At 45.5% G+C, this 14,277-nt stretch overlaps 1 protein-coding gene across 1 annotated transcript in view; it reads right to left on the bottom strand.

Annotated features, from left to right (window-relative positions):
- LOC147701913 (cytosolic phospholipase A2 gamma-like) overlaps positions 1-14,277 on the bottom strand; it is a 1,137,524-nt gene that overhangs the window by 494,100 nt on the left and 629,147 nt on the right. The window lies entirely within an intron of this gene.

Consider the following 14,277-nt stretch of genomic DNA (forward strand, 5'->3'; position numbering starts at 1 on the left):
TTTCCAGGTGCGACTTAAGGCTCGAGCCGCGACGAGCTCAGCCGGACTCGGGCCGGGGTGAATGAAGCGTCCTCAAGGGTTAAGAGAGCCGCAACCACATCAGCAGGGCTCAGACAGGGGAGAGTGAAGCCTCCTTAAGGATTAGGAGAGCCGCGATCCAGTCAGCAGGGCTCACGGGTTTCAGCGAAGGAGCAACGTTCTTGCTCCAGCAGGATGGGCCGCGACCACGTCAGCAGGGCTCTTTTCTTCCAGGATTCAAATGCCCTTGCCCCAAATGCAGCCTCGGTTAGACTAATTATTCCTTTGAAGTTCTGGCCCTCCCAGGCAGGTTCCTGGGGCCCGGAGCTGATTGTCGGTGCGTTTCCTAGCTGGAGGGCTTCCAGATGCCGGGCGGGGCCATCCCTGGCAGGAGGTGTGATCGAAACTCCTCCGCCCCATTCCACGGGGGAGAGGCTCGCTTCCCTTAGCCGGGCATGTCGCATTGGGGGTGTAGGTTTCTCGGGGATCGAAGTCCTGTGTGGGGGGCTATCGGGTCGGGCCTTTTTGGAGGAATGGGGGTGCTACACAGGGGCTGCTACTATTCCTCCAGGGTCAGGAGGGATCGGACGGACAGAGGACAGGTTTATACTGGTGTTGGCCTCGCACGGGGCCAATGGTCGGGGCCCTGGATGTAAGGAGACGTATGCCAAGGGGGCCAGGTCTAACATGCATACATTTGTCATTAACGCATGGCATTGCGATTGTGTACATATGTAAAAGGGGGGATGAAAATGGAACTTTGGAGATGTTGTCAGCCGGTTGGCTGCATTGAAGCAGGTTTGTTAACGGTGCCCCCTTCCCTTGCATGCTGCCTGATCTGAATGCCCCTGGGTTGAGCTGTAATGCAGTTAGGCACTGGCTTCCCTGTGAGCTTGGCTGCCTGCCCCATTTTTGTAGTGATGCACATTTAAGTATGGAGCTAAAGGGGCGACAGAGACATGGCATGCAATAAAAGTGAGCTACCCGAGTTAGTGTAGGAGAGTGTGCAGCTTGGTAAGCTATTCACTGTGCTTAAGCCGGAAGCGTAACTTGTGTGGGAGAGTGGGTGTAATTGACAGGCTTCAGGCGGTGGTGCTGAGTTCATTGCATTTTAAGAACTTAGATTGAAGCTCGGCGTCCATGATGTTTGTGTTGTAGAGATGTAGAAGTGAAAGTGCGAAGTCTATGAAGAGGGTATTGTGCTGAGCCACAAAAAAACTGCATTGTGCCATGGGGAAAGGGCTACTTCGACACACCCCTACAAGTCCCGATCCTAAAATATTGGCCGTGGGGCAGAAAAGATTTGTGAAATCAGAGTAAAAAAATTAACCGAAAATATGGTTTTGTTTTTTAAAAGGTTACAAGTCTCACAGAGATTGCCTGCTGTGACAAGTGAGCAATGCTAAAGTAGATAGCGGCAAGGAAAGTGGTTGAGGATGGAGGAGGGGTTGAGAGATGAGAGACTAGGACAGGAGAGCAAGTCCCATTTACAGTGAACAGAGGAAGGGGGTTGTTTGGGGGACAGCAGAAAAAGCAGCTATTGCCTGAGCACGTTCAGAAAGGTAATACTTTGGTTTGCCAGTCTCAAACAAAGAATTGTAAATACACTGTAGTATGATGTGGAGGAAAGCAGCTCAGTTTATGAGCAATTAAAGGTGTACTAGCAGTGCGGTTTATAAATAACGACGCACAGTCATTGCAAGTGTGTTGCTTACTCTGCTGCGCCATATTATTCAATTTAAAGTTGCTCTCTAGAGAACAATACTGGGGAATATAACAGAAAGGAGGCCAGGCTAGCTGACGAAGGAATGGTGTTTTGTGTGCATGCGTAAGATAGCCATCAGCAGCGTTTGAGACAAACAAAGAGTGCAAATTCACCCAGAAAATCCCATGACAAACAAGAATTTGCCATGCAATAAGACTCATTTTTACACAAGACCTATTGGAAACGGGGGTGCGGGTGTGCAAAAATGCATGAACAGGAATGGGAGGGGATAAGGTGGGGGTGAGAAGTAACGGACTGCAGGATGGGGTATGGGGGCCACAGGGAAGAAAATAGTGTTGGAGTAAAGGGGCCAATAGCTAGGGAAGGATAAAAATGACAACATGGCCGTCAGGAGGAGGAACTAATAAGCCTAAATATAATCAGAAGGCAGCATTTAGGATGTAAGCCAATCAAAAAGATGGGCGGAGAGTGGTATGAGCTTCTACAAAGCTTCCACGCTATAGTGTAGGCTGCATGCCTCACAAAGTGAACAGCGCATGCGCTGCAGCGATGGCGAGGCCTAAAAATGAACACTCCGCACTAGACCCACTCTCCAAGGTACTTAACATTACTATCAAAGAAGCTGTTGAGGGGGGAAATAAAATGGTTATGCAGGACAAATATTACACCACAAAAATGGATACACAACTATGCCAGGCCTAAATTTAGACTCCTGGGATTCACAGGAAAGGTGAATTTCCTCCAGGCATAGGCTCACCGGCTGAACACATCTCTTCATACATTGATGTATTTTTACAACCTTTGGTCCACAAATTACGTTCCTACGTAAAGGACACAAAGGACCTACTTAACAAAGTACATTTTTCTCACAGGGCTGGACCCTGGCCCTGTGCATGTGTCTCTAACAGAGGAATAGCAATTGGTAGTGCAGCAGGAGGTGTGGCACCAGGCTTAGGCATATTGAGAGCTCAATGTTCCCATATTATGCTTTAATGTACTGTGAAGTCAATGGACGAGGGTGAGGGATGCTTTCACTTTGCACTATGGCACCATTGGTGTGCTACAGCCCTCTATTTCATGGGCCTCACGGCCATTTTACAGAGCTGTGATGCCCGCGAGAGGCCCTCTCTCCCCTTGTCATCACAGCCATGGCTGGACACTCACAAGAGGAGGCACCCTCCTATGAGATAAGCAGCACTGGAACCTGGCTATGAGGCCCATGGGTCCACTCTCAAGGGGTGTAGTTAACAATAGTGCAGCAGGTGGGTGCAGTGGCACCAGGGCTCTTTCTTGCATCAGTGTCCATGGCAACATTACTATGTCACGGGTTCCTTCTCCCATGCACCGCACAGCCATGATCCAGAACTGCTGTGCAGCTCACGCAAGGCCCACCCTTCTCTAGGCCCTCCCGTCATCGTCCAATGCTTAGAGGCAGCACAGATTCATGAATTCCATGCTTAGGGCAAGAGGCGACATCTGAAGGGCATAGCTATCAATATTGTAGAAAGTGCAATGGGACCATGGTCTTGTGGGGTTATGTGTCCAATGCACCCAAATTATGGTTGTATTTCACTGCTCAGTCAGTGACCAGAGGGTAGTGGGGAAGTGCAATTTGCCAAGTTTGCACAACAGCTGGCCTGCTCGCCTACACCTTGCAGCCACAATCCTGTTCTGTGATGTAAAAATGTAATTCTCTCCCTTGGGTCTTATGACCATGGTCCAGTGCTCTGAGACCTTCCAAAGTAGGGAGGCACCCTGCAGGATTGTTCTTCATTTTAGATATTTGTCCTGCATCCAGCTCCTGTTGGTGCCAATTGTCCAAATTCTTCTGCTTGTCAGGGGACTGATGTAGGCAAACATGCTAATCAATAGGGGGTCCAAACAAATAGTTTAGCTGGCAAGGCTGAAGCAGCTCATCCCAGTAGGATGTCACAACATTGACTCTGGGAACAGTCACTGCGCAGTGGCCAGCATTTGCTAACATGACAACTGGGAGGCAAGACTTGTACAACAGCACAAGTATAATATATTTGTATGTAGTAGAACATTAAAATATATACTTATTTTATTAGTTTTAATATTTTTGTTTTTTGTATTTTATTAATATCTGCACCAAGAAGGTTGCTTTTTGCAAAGGCGTTCAACAGTAGTCAATTGATGAAATTTCCTGTGATGTCCTTTCCTGTGATTTCATGCTGATTGCACAGTAGAGGGGCCCCACACATTCTCTTTCTGCCTGTGGCCCCAAAAATCCTAGGACCGGCTCTGCTGCATTGTTAGAGGGGGAAGGTCTCTGGGGGACAGAGGCAGTTACTTCTGACCACCCTGGGACCTCTCTCCTCCAGGAACGTTACCGAGCGCTTGAGTCAGACCCTCCAGCGGGGAGGGTAAGCATTCATGATTGTGTACACGGAGATTCTGCCACACTACCAATGGACACCACACAAGTTGATCATATGTGGAACAGGTTCTTTATAAATCAATTCTCATCAGGTCAAGTGTTACAGCATACAATTGAGCTAGGGGACTGATTTGCTCAGAGGACGGACGGGACTGAGGAAGGGAATCGTCCGGGGGACTTCGGGGGAATGTTCAATGTATTCACAGTCTCCCAGGCTGTAGGGAGCCGTGTAAATTAGCACTACTGGCAATTTGGTTAGGAGGAACCGTATCCGGCGTACGGCTCTCAATCCTCGAGCCGCGGGATACAGGGACTTTGCGGTGCGGGTGTATCAGGCATACGACTCACAATCCTCGAGTCGCGTGATACATAGGTGCTTCCAGTGCGGCGGGTTCCGTGTGCGGCTCGTACCTTCGAAGCTGTTGGTTCTCTCATGTCCCACTGGCACGATGAGTTCAGGGCACGGCTCGCACTCTCGAGCACTGTTGTTTCGTGGCGTGCTACAAGGACGGTGGGCTCAAGGTGCGACTCGTACTCCCAAGCATGGCTAGTTCTCTAGTGGTGCCATGAGTACGCTGCTTTCCAGGTATGACTTGTACTTCCAAGCATAGTTGGTTCTCTAGCGCTTACACGAGTATGCTGCTTTCCAGGTGCGACTTAAGGCTCGAGCCGCGACGAGCTCAGCCGGACTCGGGCCGGGGTGAATGAAGCGTCCTCAAGGGTTAAGAGAGCCGCAACCACATCAGCAGGGCTCAGACAGGGGAGAGTGAAGCCTCCTTAAGGATTAGGAGAGCCGCGATCCAGTCAGCAGGGCTCACGGGTTTCAGCGAAGGAGCAACGTTCTTGCTCCAGCAGGATGGGCCGCGACCACGTCAGCAGGGCTCTTTTCTTCCAGGATTCAAATGCCCTTGCCCCAAATGCAGCCTCGGTTAGACTAATTATTCCTTTGAAGTTCTGGCCCTCCCAGGCAGGTTCCTGGGGCCCGGAGCTGATTGTCGGTGCGTTTCCTAGCTGGAGGGCTTCCAGATGCCGGGCGGGGCCATCCCTGGCAGGAGGTGTGATCGAAACTCCTCCGCCCCATTCCACGGGGGAGAGGCTCGCTTCCCTTAGCCGGGCATGTCGCATTGGGGGTGTAGGTTTCTCGGGGATCGAAGTCCTGTGTGGGGGGCTATCGGGTCGGGCCTTTTTGGAGGAATGGGGGTGCTACACAGGGGCTGCTACTATTCCTCCAGGGTCAGGAGGGATCGGACGGACAGAGGACAGGTTTATACTGGTGTTGGCCTCGCACGGGGCCAATGGTCGGGGCCCTGGATGTAAGGAGACGTATGCCAAGGGGGCCAGGTCTAACATGCATACATTTGTCATTAACGCATGGCATTGCGATTGTGTACATATGTAAAAGGGGGGATGAAAATGGAACTTTGGAGATGTTGTCAGCCGGTTGGCTGCATTGAAGCAGGTTTGTTAACGGTGCCCCCTTCCCTTGCATGCTGCCTGATCTGAATGCCCCTGGGTTGAGCTGTAATGCAGTTAGGCACTGGCTTCCCTGTGAGCTTGGCTGCCTGCCCCATTTTTGTAGTGATGCACATTTAAGTATGGAGCTAAAGGGGCGACAGAGACATGGCATGCAATAAAAGTGAGCTACCCGAGTTAGTGTAGGAGAGTGTGCAGCTTGGTAAGCTATTCACTGTGCTTAAGCCGGAAGCGTAACTTGTGTGGGAGAGTGGGTGTAATTGACAGGCTTCAGGCGGTGGTGCTGAGTTCATTGCATTTTAAGAACTTAGATTGAAGCTCGGCGTCCATGATGTTTGTGTTGTAGAGATGTAGAAGTGAAAGTGCGAAGTCTATGAAGAGGGTATTGTGCTGAGCCACAAAAAAACTGCATTGTGCCATGGGGAAAGGGCTACTTCGACACACCCCTACAAGTCCCGATCCTAAAATATTGGCCGTGGGGCAGAAAAGATTTGTGAAATCAGAGTAAAAAAATTAACCGAAAATATGGTTTTGTTTTTTAAAAGGTTACAAGTCTCACAGAGATTGCCTGCTGTGACAAGTGAGCAATGCTAAAGTAGATAGCGGCAAGGAAAGTGGTTGAGGATGGAGGAGGGGTTGAGAGATGAGAGACTAGGACAGGAGAGCAAGTCCCATTTACAGTGAACAGAGGAAGGGGGTTGTTTGGGGGACAGCAGAAAAAGCAGCTATTGCCTGAGCACGTTCAGAAAGGTAATACTTTGGTTTGCCAGTCTCAAACAAAGAATTGTAAATACACTGTAGTATGATGTGGAGGAAAGCAGCTCAGTTTATGAGCAATTAAAGGTGTACTAGCAGTGCGGTTTATAAATAACGACGCACAGTCATTGCAAGTGTGTTGCTTACTCTGCTGCGCCATATTATTCAATTTAAAGTTGCTCTCTAGAGAACAATACTGGGGAATATAACAGAAAGGAGGCCAGGCTAGCTGACGAAGGAATGGTGTTTTGTGTGCATGCGTAAGATAGCCATCAGCAGCGTTTGAGACAAACAAAGAGTGCAAATTCACCCAGAAAATCCCATGACAAACAAGAATTTGCCATGCAATAAGACTCATTTTTACACAAGACCTATTGGAAACGGGGGTGCGGGTGTGCAAAAATGCATGAACAGGAATGGGAGGGGATAAGGTGGGGGTGAGAAGTAACGGACTGCAGGATGGGGTATGGGGGCCACAGGGAAGAAAATAGTGTTGGAGTAAAGGGGCCAATAGCTAGGGAAGGATAAAAATGACAACATGGCCGTCAGGAGGAGGAACTAATAAGCCTAAATATAATCAGAAGGCAGCATTTAGGATGTAAGCCAATCAAAAAGATGGGCGGAGAGTGGTATGAGCTTCTACAAAGCTTCCACGCTACAGTGTAGGCTGCATGCCTCACAAAGTGAACAGCGCATGCGCTGCAGCGATGGCGAGGCCTAAAAATGAACACTCCGCACTAGACCCACTCTCCAAGGTACTTAACATTACTATCAAAGAAGCTGTTGAGGGGGGAAATAAAATGGTTATGCAGGACAAATATTACACCACAAAAATGGATACACAACTATGCCAGGCCTAAATTTAGACTCCTGGGATTCACAGGAAAGGTGAATTTCCTCCTGGCATAGGCTCACCGGCTGAACACATCTCTTCATACATTGATGTATTTTTACAACCTTTGGTCGACAAATTACGTTCCTACGTAATGGACACAAAGGACCTACTTAACAAAGTAGAAGACATTGAGTGGGCAGATGATTTCACGTTTGTTACACTAGATGGTAGTTCTATGTATAATTGCTGTGACTGGTTTCGACAAGCATTAGGTTTGGCTAGGGGTTCAACATGTTCCCCTCCATATGCCAATCTATATATGGGCATATTTGAAAAACAACATGTAGGGACAGCATGCCTGCCAAACATTACACAGCACATCATGTACTGGGGACGTTAAAAAGGAAATATCTTTATCATCTGGACCCAAAATGCCACACAGTTGGCCACACTTCTTCAAACACCTGAATGTCAACTCATAAAACTTGCAATTCACACACAATGTGAACGGAATGGAGATAGATTTTCTGGATGTGGTCATTTATATAGATAGAAACAAAATAGCTTCATGACTTTCCTGGAAAACTACAGCATGCAATTACATCTTGCATGCTACCAGCACATATCCCAATGCCCGGATTATTGTGAATCCTTTGGTAGAAATGACGCTTCTTAGACATAATTGCAGTGAAAACACCATTTTGTTACAAGAGCTAAAGTTACTGGAGGATAATTTAAACAATAGGGGATACTCTGTAAGGACTTGGACTAAAGCATGGGATAAGTTTGTGACAAAACATTAGCAATCTCTTTTGACAGATAAGAGGAAGAAAAAACAGACGGACCAGAGAGTGACATTTATTACTAGATATAGTGCACAAAGTCACGACTTGTACTAGTTCCTTAACAAACATTGGCGCATATTGAAATTGGATCCTCCAACTGGTAAAACACATTACTCCCAAACCAAGGATCATGCATATCAGGGGTACCACACTGCAGAATATCCTATGTCCTAGCTACATTCTCCCAACAAAGCAACAGCTACAAAAATTATGGTTACATGAGAAACCTTAAGGTTTCTTCAAATGCACAAAATGCAATGTCTACCAGTTTGCTGCCAATAAGCTAGCTAATTTTCAGTATCAACTTATCTACAAGCGAGCAGTAGATAAGGGTTTAAATGTTGAAAGAAAACTCCATGTATTTCTTAATGAATAACAATACTATGGAGTATATTCTAGGTATGCAATGTGGTACCCTGTGTGTGTGAGTTTGTGTGTGGGTGTGTTTGTGTATGTGTGTAAATACGAATATAAATATATATTACCTACTGGTGGTCACCAGTAGGTAGTTATAGTTAGGACCTAATATCCATAAGAAAACTGCAACATTTTATCGGCAATAACTTTGGCGTTGATTGATTAATCTTCTTGAAATTTACCAAACTTTTGGCCAGCTCAGTTCCGCTCCTTCCCTGAAAGTTTGGGGTGATTGGTTAAGCTAGGGCCAAGAAAAAAGGGGGGTCCCACAACGTGTTTCCCCATGCAATTTCTCAGAGGACTTTTAGACACGGCTACAGCCTGAATGGCTGAACGGAATTAAACCAAATTTGGGAGAGAGGTAGTCCTCAGTTCTGACTTGTGCCTTTTGCTTATATGGTGTCAATCTGTTCTGTAGTTTCTGAGAAAATTACTGTTAAAGTTGTTTAGATATCTATAGGCGTGGGGGATCCGCAGATTGTGCGAGGATTGTCATCGTAGCATAAGTGCACTGTCCCGATCATGCGCTCAATTCTAATTGGCTGTTAAGCGGTTGTAAACAATCGAAAGCAGGAACTGTTGGCATCCATTTTGTCCCTCGGTAGAAGCGAGGGGGAAAAAGTCTGTGAACAGGGGCAGGGTAGACAAACCCAGCAAAACGTGAACAGGGGCAGGGTAGACACACCCTGACCCCCTAGGCTTGCTCAGCGGGTAACATAAGAACCCATAGGGTAAAAAAATTAAGAAAATGATCTTTTTTTTAAAACAAAAATTTGCAGGATGCGCGTAGGATCCGTGCCGTATTTTTTAAATATACATCAAGCTTATGTGTTTAGATCATGGGTGGCTCTAAAAAGAGCCCTTGTGTTTATTGAGAGATTTTAGTACCTACAAGTAGGTACCGATGCAGAGTCTGAAGTTTATGAGGAAGACTCTGTTCCCTTCATCTGTAAAATGTACAGCATCTCTTCTATAGATGCCATGCATATTAACCCCTTCCATGCGGCCGCGATTCCCCTGGTGTGCTGTAAACAACACGAACAGGGGCGGGCCGTGACAAACCCCAGCCGTCATCAGCACATGAGCACCGTAGTGCATGACGGCTGGGGTTCGTCATCAGCATGGAAGGGGTTCAAACACAGTGGTATATGGACCCCATTCTATAATCTCTGCGAAAAGCAGAAACAGATTTATTCACGTTTCCTAGCTTTCATAATCTGTGGACAAAATTGATTGGACCAATTCCATTTCTGCCGTTGGAATATGTTAGAATAGACAAAGGCAGTTTGGGGGAAAAGGTGTCCTTCATAAGCATTTCCAGACCTAACCCAGTCAACGTGCCTAGGTCATTGCCACCCCGGTGCGTGCACAATTATGAGGTCAGGGTGTTGGAGATGCAAAAGCGGATTTAAGCAATGGCATCAATTGGTGTCAATTTTATCCTTTCTGTCCAATCCTTTTAATGTCTACATTTGGTAAACCTTGTCTTTGTGGATTCCTTTGTGTTCTGCATACCTTTGGCTCAAGAAAATATGGTTGTGACCCACAATTCACATTCTAAGCATCTTGAAACGAGGTCTCGATGCTCTCAGATGGTCTCTGTAAATGAAATGGCGGTTTAAAAAGTAAGATTTTTCAAAAAATGGTGGATAAGATGCAGTGTTGAAAAAACACAAAATAAATGATTGGTTGTTTGACAACATTCTACACTGAAAACTAGGGTGCATGTTTCTGTTTTTTAAAAGCATGATTCTTATTGGTTATCAGAAAGTGTTTGAAAATAACATTACGTAGGATAAGCTGGTATATTGAGAAGTCAAGCACACTTGCTGTTTTATTTAGCAACATTGTGTGAAGAACTGTTGCGTTCTTTGGGAGCCGGCAGTGCTTTTTTGCATGGGGAGATGCTAATTTGTATGTGGAAATGCAATCTGCTTTGGATTTTGAAAGTGAGAACAGATTTCACTGCTCTGTCTTTCAAAATGCAAACTAAGTTTGCTATGGAGGGGTGGGAGTCATGACAGTCCCGCCCTGTCAAAGCAAACAGCAGTGTACCAGGGGTAGGCATCCCGGGACACTGCAGGAGCCAGCCGTCGGGTGTAGCAGTCCCCAGGGCCCTTGAAGGTACGAGGTGGATGGCCACGCAGTCTGCCTCCCGTAATACACAAATTCCGTGGGGTGGTGGTTCCCGGGGCTTGAGTGGATTGGTTGAGGCCCAACACACTTGTAAATTTGGAGGGGGGTTGGATGCGAAAGTGGTGCAAGGGAGTTGTAAATCTGGTATACAGTGTTCTGTTTTACTTTGCTTTCCTTTCTGTCATGTAAAGGATCCTGGGTAAATATAACAGTTTCTGTACAGCCAGTACCTTTCAACGCTATCCCCAAAAGGCTTTCTGCCTGTTACCATAGTAACAGTTCATGGAACACTTAAATGAGCACAGATGTTAGAAGTTCAACATACTATGTTGCAAATGGTGTTATAGGAACCGTTAGTTGTAGCTATAGACTCTGGTAAAGATATGGTAAAGAGTTAGCCTCAGAATTATACTTCAAATTATAAATATCATTTCAATTGGGGACTGCTACCCCCACAAAAAAAAGACATATATACTTTTTTTAATGAACTTTTATTAAAACAACTAGCAGCCTGTCCCGACGTTGTCCGGGTATGAATTGCTGCCGGCCAGTAGTATATTGTTTTGTAGGATCTCGTTTTGATAGCATTTCTTATCTGTGACAGGCCTGTGAAACGCTCCGATTCACAGTGCACTGCTGATGCACTTAAGAGTTTCCCTACTTTATTTTTCCTTGTAATATTATATAGCGCGAACTCGACAACATGGCATGAGCACAATTTACATTACAGAAGAACACATTAATTTGTGGTAGGCACGGGGAGACAAAGCGATTTGCCTGGAATCACAGGATGTTGAGCTGATGCTGAGATTCGAACGTAGCTCCCCAGCTCTAAAGTCCGCAATTCTAGAACTTGTGGCGGGAGGTGTGTTTAAAAGTGTATGTCGGTGCTGGCCATCAATGAGAGAGACCTGTGCATTTTTGAAATCGGTGGGGAAAAAATATGAGTATGTTGCTGTAGATGTGGGCCGCCGTGCCACCAATGTAGTTACCGGGGGAGAGTAAACACCTATTATTCCGCAACTTTCTTTCCGCATACCATCAATCCACATACTTTCATTACGAAAGTACCATGACTCCGCAATGCCATTACAACGCATGGCATTATATTTTATATGCTTTTACCATGCATACATTTACAACAAAATTCGTTTTAAATGCATGAATGGTAAAAGCATGTTTTTTTTTAAATGTTTGGATACGGTAAGTATGGGTATAGGGGTATATGTTTTGGGGTGTTTGGGTATTTTTAGGGTTCAGATATAGTTTTGGGTTATGGGGTACAGGGGTAGTTTTAGGGTGTAGAGATAGGTATGGGTTTTGGGGTACAGGGGTATTTTTAGGGTTTAGGGCTAGGTTTGGGTTTTGGGGTACAGGGGTATTTGTAGGGTTCAGGGCTAGGTTTGGTTTTTGGGGTAGAGGGGTATTTTAGGGTTCAGGGGTAGGTTTGGGTTTTGGGGTACAGGGTTATTTTTATGGTTCAGTGCTAGGTTTGGGTTTTATGGTACAGGGGTATTTTAGGGTTCAGGGGTAGGTTTGAGTTTTGGGGTACAGGGGTTTTTTATGGTTCAGGGCCTAGGTTTGGGTTTTGGGGTACAGGGGTATTTTTTAGGGTTATGGGGTAGGTTTGGGTTTTGTGGTACAGGGATATTTTTAGGGTTCAGGGCCTAGGTTTGGGTTTTGGGGTAGAGGGTTTTTTAGGGTTCAGGGCCTAGCTTTGGGTTTTGAGGTACATGGGTATTTATAGGGTTCAGGGCTAGGTTTGGGTTTTGTGGTACAGGGATATTTTTAGGGTTTAAGGATAGGTTTGGGTTTTGGGGTACAGGGTATATTTATAGGGTTAAGTTGGGTTAGTGTTTAAGGGTGTTGGGGTATTTTAAGGAGTAAGGGTGGGTTATGAATATGGGGTGCAGGGGTATTTAAAGGGAGCAGGGTGGACACCAAGAGCTGGAATGTACAGAACCTGGGAAGAAAAAACAATGAAATATTGGGCACAACGCTCGCTTTTTTTCGGATTCATGCACCCCGCACACGCCCACGCCCCCAGCGTTTGTCACGCCCCCAGCACATGCCCACAGCACAACGCAGACATGCCCACAAGGGACTAATTTGCTGGCACAGTTCTTTTACCTTTTAAGTGTATATGGTGGGTGTCTGCGTAGCCTTTGTCCTTCTGCTGCAACTGCCCTTTCCCACGCTGTATTGGGTGTTGTGATTGGTACTGTGGTTCCTAAGATTACCTGCCTCAAAGGTTTGGGCTCTCTCTTTATTATATTAGTGTAGATTGGTTGTGTTTTCATTTCTGTGACATTTCTTTCAGCAGGTGTAAAAACAGTTATACAAATAGAGCAAAGCATGGGAACACATTGTATACATATACAGCATGTAAATAGTATCACCAATAGTATACATAGCATAGTCAGTAGCTTCCAGCCCCAAGTAATAAAGAGTGTCCACAACCAGTTCAAAAAAGTCCATGTACCAGTGTCTGGATGAATCTCTGCAGCAATCTCATGCAGTTTTGATATTGCATCATACATTGAAGGTGAGTGATCTGGTATGAACACGCAACAGCCGCTACCGATGATGTGACATGCACCACATCGATCAGCCAAAATCACATCAAGTACTATATGATTTTGGACTGCTACAATCCTCGCAACTTGCAGCTCTTCTGTAATGTTCCCAAGTGCCAGTGCTGTCTGATTGGTAACAGCTTTCACAACACGTGTCAATCTCCTTATTTTCCTACTGTTCTATGCAGCAACCAACAAAGGAAAAAAAACAAAATTAAAATCGACATATTTTTGCAAAGTTGTATTAGTCTGATCAACCTCTTGTGTACTTATTGTTCTTTTGTATCTGTTCTTGGAGATATTATGTATAATTTCAAGTCCTATATGGTGGAGGAACCAAAAATACAGGGGGTAACATAAATGATACATAGCATAACCCAGACCATCCAATGGGGAGTTGATAATATCCCTTAGTACCAAAATGTACTAAATACGTGTTATGTGACAATGTACAACTACCACTATTAGCTCCTTCAATAGTTAATGTCAAAATACATTCACTCCATCCTACTGGAATTTGCCCAATACTTTCTATACATAAATCTGCTTTAGCTCTGGTTACAGAAATTACAAATGGTCCATTATTCTTCAGAGTTCATGTGTTTGTGAAAACATATGGTACAGAGTTATTGTCCGGTCGATACTCCTCCCATTCCCATTTAGTTCCTTTAGCTTGCGGGTAACCTTCTTCGTCAGGATAGCAAGCTTTATTAAGATGACAGTTATTCCTTCCAACTGTCACTTTCTTTGAGGCAATCAAAAGCGCAAACCAAGCATGACATGAACCATTATGGGAAAATGGTAGAGGAATAATTGGTGTTCCTCTTTTCTTTTGGTGCGCAGGTATCATTCCACACACCCAACAGTTGGTAGTATTTATGGCATTATGTGTATGATGCAACATCTGGATGAATGTATTATTCAGGTAGGATTGTTGATGCTTCTGCTCATGGTAGGGAAAGTGTAAAGTAGTGGTGCTCAACTGGTACTGAAGTAGTGGGGATCAAAAGCTCTCGAACATTTCACAATGGCAATTTTCTTTGGATATGTAAGTGCAGTCAAAAGATTATGCACTAGTTCTACATGCATTATCT

This window comes from Lissotriton vulgaris, chromosome 7, assembly GCF_964263255.1.
Source record: "Lissotriton vulgaris chromosome 7, aLisVul1.2, whole genome shotgun sequence".
Lineage (NCBI taxonomy): Eukaryota > Metazoa > Chordata > Amphibia > Caudata > Salamandridae > Lissotriton > Lissotriton vulgaris.